The sequence below is a fragment of the Atta colombica genome, unplaced genomic scaffold, assembly GCF_001594045.1.
Source record: "Atta colombica isolate Treedump-2 unplaced genomic scaffold, Acol1.0 scaffold141, whole genome shotgun sequence".
Lineage (NCBI taxonomy): Eukaryota > Metazoa > Arthropoda > Insecta > Hymenoptera > Formicidae > Atta > Atta colombica.
In genome coordinates, this window is record NW_017259230.1 from 2,110,359 (window position 1) to 2,116,358 (window position 6,000).

The following is a 6,000-nucleotide window of genomic DNA, read 5'->3' on the forward strand; positions in this document are numbered from 1 at the left end:
ATGTAAATTCTTCTTAAATTTAATTATATAATTTTTTATGGATTTCAGCTTAAATTAAACCTCTTGAATCATCATAAAGTAACAGGACTGACTCGACAAATATGGAGCAACCAAGATCGGAGTAAAAAGCAGTTTTTCTAGTAGAATGCGTTGATTTTTTAGGGAAATTATTTGCCCTTGAAGTCGGTATTCAGTACGCTTTCTCGGTTGTCTGATTTCTTCTCCAATTTTCACAGCCAGTTGAGCGAAACGTACTCATGGCCGGAAACATTAGTAGAATCACACTCGAGGAACAAAGGATGTCATTATTTTAATCGATAAAGTTATTGATATAGTTTGTGAAGACGGTCGTGCAAAATAGATTTTATTTCATTGTTGATTTAATATTCATTGATCAATCGATATGTAGTAATCGATAATAAAGAATTAATAATAATTAATAATAATTAATAATTAATAATAATTAAATGCTTCAGATTTTTGATAAATCAATTTTAATAAATATGATTCGTCTCAATAAATGCAATATTTTTTTATTACTCCTCTCATGTTCTAAGAGTGAATACTTTTATTAAAGTATTTATTAACTCCCCAATTAACTATGAAAATACATCTAAATTTTAAACATCCCCTTTAAAGTACAAAATGAACATTTACCTTAAGAAGGATTGATGGAGAAAGATTCAAAATTTGTTTATCTACAATTTAAAACATCAGAAGACTAATTGTAATAAATAACTAATAAAAAAATAATTAATAAAAATACTAATTGTAAGAAATTTACAATCGTCTAAAAATTTTCGTTTCAAACTAAACGCTATAGTTTAAAGTTCACGTAAAATAATACGCTAAAAAAGTCTCAGAAATTTTTTAAATATGTATATTCATCACGCATCTTAATTTTTTAAACGTAATCAAGTACGATAACTGTAAAAAAAAATCATTATGTTACAAAAAGAAAATTTTTTTAGATTTTCTTAAATTCTATAAACAGTTTTTAACGTTGTGTATAATTTTGTAATATTTTTGTTAATTGACAAAGTGATCTCGTTTATTTCCTCAATCCCGAATCGCATTGACAAAAACCCCACACGAATACAACGGAATCGTGCACTTGGACTTCGCGGAATCGCGCCGGCGCTGATGCCGTATCTCGTGCTACGAAATCACATTGAGAATTTGATTGCACGATGCTCGCGCTGGCCTTAATGAGAGCGAGCCTCCGATCGAGTAAACCTAAAGGCCATCGTCACGTCGAATCGTTCGAGTCCTCGCGGCACGATCGCGCGCACCATAAAAGCGCTCTTTCTATATTTAGCTACGGCTTCATATATATTCCCCACCTATATCGCCGCCCTCTCATTTGTTTTACGAGTCCGCGCGCCACGCTTTCATTATGTTTACACACGCCCCGCGAAATTGTCGCGCGACACAAATTACTAGACCAGTTTACCGATCGCGTTAAATGATTACGCACAACAGCCGCTTGTCCAAATCATCACACACATCTCACGGGAATCAATACTAGAAAAATGCCTATTACGATCGAAGCTAGATCTTTATTGTTTTAAATAATTCAATCTTGAATTACTTATATACACTATATATGTACTTGCATATATTATAGTCTTTTTAGAACTGCGCACCGAATTGATAAGCCTCGATGACTTAATAGCTTAAAACGCTCGTACGGAATACAAGAGATTTGAGTTCATCCCGGCCGAAGTAATATTCGCAATAAATTTATTAAGAGTTTCATCATATTAACATCTTTATAATGCTGATGGTAGCATCAAATTATTAAATTGCTTGTCAATTTAATTCGCGATTACTAGAGTAGTTTTAATTGCGTTTATAGTCCGGAAAAACAATTCGGCGCGCAGTTCAAAAAGACAATATGATATATATGCAAGTACATATAAAATGTATATTAGTAATTCAATATTGAATTATTTAAAGCAATGAAGATCCAGTTTCGATCGTAATAGGCATTTTTCTAGTATTGATTGTATTTCTCACATAAATACATGCGATCTAAAATAAAGATTCTTAATATTGTTCTCATAGGATTTATCTCATAGGAATATCTTTTTCTCGATCCAATCGCTGGCTGCGAAATCGTGGTGTCTTAAAGGCGTCATCACAAAAAAGTAAAATCATCAGTAAAAAAGTTTTTAATTGTAATCGTAAAATCGTACGAGTACATCGATCAATTATGATCGAGCATTCTAAAATACAAGATTAGGTAATGCTAAATTACAAAGTTAAGTTATGAAGTTAAAAAGTCAATTAATTTTCAAATTTTATTTAGTTACATTTTAGAGACTCTTAACTTTTTAACTTTTAGTTATATTATATAGTTATATTATATAGTTATATTTATATTATTCGGTAACTATTAATTTTTAATTTGATTTTTTAACAATTCTCATATTAAAAAGTTAATATGAAAATTGAGTAGTTTTCGTTATATAGATCCTATACTCGGATTATGTTTATACTATTATTCGTGTCTGTCGGAAATGTATTTTTCTAATTTTAAATAATTTCAAAGAATTCAATTATGTTTAAACAGAAAAGAATAAAGAAGTTTGAAAGCAATCCGTCATGACCTAAAATCATGATTTTCTCGAAAAATACAGAAATGCAATTTACTGCTTTATAGAGATTATTTTTTGATACTCAGAATAATCGCGCAAAAGTTAATCAAAATTCGTAAACTACATGTGAGTCTCCTTATTAAAGTTAAAAAAGTTAAAAAAGTTAACTTTTTAATTTAATTTTTCAATTTAGTTAAAAAAAAGTTTACTTGAAATCATGAAATAAAACATTTACAATAACTTTTAATTGTTCAATTACTTTTTCAATTACTCAATGTCACTATGGATTAACTTTTATCTTAACTAAATTAAATTTTCAAGACTGTTAACTTTAATTAAACTTAAAAAAACTTTTAACTTGTCCAAATGCTAAATCTGCTAAAATGTATAAATAATCGATTTATTTATACAGCTTTACGGTTATCCCACAGCACATCGCAATCAACCATTGAAAATTCCTCTTATCCGCGAAATGGAAGGAACGGAAGGATTCTAATTGATTGATTCTCTTATGTAGTATGCGTTATGCAAAAGTCTGTGTTTACGGCCTTACGACTAAAATTTTGTTACGTGATGGCCTTTAGATATTGATTTATCCGCGTGTACGATCCGCCACATCGTGCGTCGTGTAGGTTATCGCGATCGGATACGAAATTAACGATGGCATGTAACATCTCTGGGAACGAGAGATCGCATCGAGTCCTATTGTTATCGTCATTTCGAAGTCACGTCTACGACCTCGCACAGCGCACCCGCGATTGGTGCTTTCTAATCTGCATCTATACGATGTGGTTGTAGATCGCGGCTTTTAACTGCAAATTCTGTCGGCATAATAAATTATTTCTTGTTCATTATCTAGCAGTCTAGTCCATCAGTCCGCAGGGAGATTTCCCTATGATCAATCGTGTATAGAATCGCGATTAATGAAACAAGGAAATAAAGAAAGTAATCGAAAGTAATCGCTACAAGCGAAGATTACTTTCTTATACTATACTTACTTGTATCTCAAAAAGGCTATTAAAGCACTCAAAAGAGCGGCATTATTATTAATGGATTTTTTGTAAAACAATAAGTTTTTTAATATTTTAAAATGCTTATTAGCATCATTATTAAATTAATAATTTATGATATGTTACTTCAGCATTTATGATTGCATTTCAAGTCTGACAATAATCACAGTAGTTTATATAACTGGAAATGTATTAAAAATTTATATATGAAAAATATTATTAGGCATCAATATTTAATTTCATCGTATTTGCTTATCCCTTCTTTACTTATTTCATTTAATTATATAACAGTCTAACTTATCTTATTATTGCATTAATTTTGTTTAATTCATTTATTGATTTTATTCCTATAAATATTTGTTTATTTTATATTTAAACGAGAAAAGTAAAACTACGTTGTTAAAAACATAAACTCGGTCAAATGCCTGAACTGAAGTTATGAATGCTCGACTACTTGTTACACTTTTCGCCGCACATGCGCATTGTCGGAAACAATTACAATTACAGAATCTAACATTCTTCATATTTTGTTGCTCTCTTTTATTTTATTTTTATGAATAATAATTTGAAAAACTTCAGTAAAGTCCATTTAAACTATTAAAAATATTAAAATAAAATTAGAACAAGGGAAAGAATTATAATTGAAAGAAATTAAAAGAATTAAACTTAAACATTTTAAATGCTTAAATTATGGAATAATTAAATTGTAGACTATTAAATTATAGAAAATTAAATGTAAATAATTAAATATTGTAAATTAAACTCACTCAGCCTTTGTTTCTACGCTACTGTCGAGGAGATGTGCCGTGGACATAAGCGGTGACTTTGAAATAGCGCTTCGATATTGATTAAATGCCATTATGAAAGTCTATGTTCGTCCCTATGTGCGTGTCGTTCCGTCGACAGTGGACGCCAAGGTCGCGTATTAACATTACGTACTTCTATTTCCAGTAATACGTGCGTGCACATGATAGCATTACGTGGTAAACAGCGCGCAGATTAAATCTCTCCTGAACTAACGTTATCGCGCGGAATGCATCTTCGCCGGATATTTCTGTCGGGAAATTACCCCGAAGTTACTGTCGGATACCATCAGCCGTGCGCTGATCCCTGACAAAATCGATCACAGAGATATCTCATTTACGGCATTAGAATGTTTCTCAAGGAATAAAAGCGAGCATAAGATTGCCGAAATGACAGCTGTTCGCGAGTTTTGAAAGCACGACGCGCCAAGAAATTCACTTAAATCGCGTTCAGGAATTTCATTCGAATATATCTAGGTGTTATCTTTATTATACACTAAACATTAAACAAGAATAAAATAATAATTGGCTGCATCCGGGTGCTGAATGGGTGCTGAAATCCTAATAGGAGAAACGTGAAGGATAATATCACACGATTGAATTAATCCGTAATTATTCTAATTGACCCTACCTTCAATGAACCTGCAACCCCTACTGGTGCGCGCCAATTGGAATTCGCTGCGGCAACGCGCACGCACCACCCAATCGGAAATCGCACGTTGACACACCTATACGAAGAGCGGAGTCCTCTCACCGCAAAGCCTACACTCGCGCTTACCTTTAACTCACCGCCACGCCGTTTTCCCCGATAACGCGACTCCACTCTGGCCGATAACGCGGCAGTGACGTAACGACGGAGACACACTCACCTTCCACCAGCGTGCGGTAGGTCGACCCACTTTTCCCATGAACGGCCGACGAAACGACAGGCGAAACACGGGGGCTTCCACGTATTCTTTTATCGATCTCGCCGTATATTTACGTCGTCACGCTGTCCTTAACCAACTAAATCTCGTATCTCGACCCGAGTGGTTCGGATGCAGTGTATGGTGTTACGTCGTTGATGCGTTGTTACGTTCGCGACACTCAGGAGAATAAGGGTGGTCTCCACCCCTCAAGACTTAAGAATAAGCTTCGTCGCGACGGTGTCCGTCATCGTCACGTGACAACACAGAGGCCTGACGGACGCACACTCGCGACAGTCATGGTCGTCGCGCAGCTGTTTGACGGTAGACAGCGCAATGGAACGAGGTGGAGCACCGATGATTGTGTATACGAGTCGCACACGCGAGGGCGATGCGAGTTTCCGCGAGATATATTCCTACGGGGTGCAAAGAGCATGAAAGACGACGAAAGGGCGCGCGCGCGCCCCGATGCGTGTGTACGTGTGTGCACGAGAAGAGAACGAGGGCGCACGCAAGCGCAGCCCGCAGCGTCATCGTCTACGGTCGTAGTGTTGTTGTCGACTCGTTACCTCAATTCAATATCACGTACCTCTCTCTCTCTCTCTCTCTCTCTCTCTCTCTCTCTCTCTCTCTCTCTCTCTCTCTCTTTCTCGCGCGCGCGCGCTCTCTCTTTTTCTCTCTA

At 35.0% G+C, this 6,000-nt stretch overlaps 1 protein-coding gene across 1 annotated transcript in view; it reads right to left on the bottom strand.

Moving 5' to 3' along the window:
* The window catches only part of LOC108684885 (ras-related protein Rab-37), an 86,868-nt gene extending 81,178 nt beyond the window's left edge, over positions 1-5,690 (bottom strand). The window contains exon 1 of the mRNA XM_018189414.1: positions 5,283-5,690. The gene's annotated coding sequence lies outside the window, so the exon portion shown is untranslated. The remainder of the gene's footprint in view (positions 1-5,282) is intronic.
* Positions 5,691-6,000: the final 310 nt, after the last annotated feature.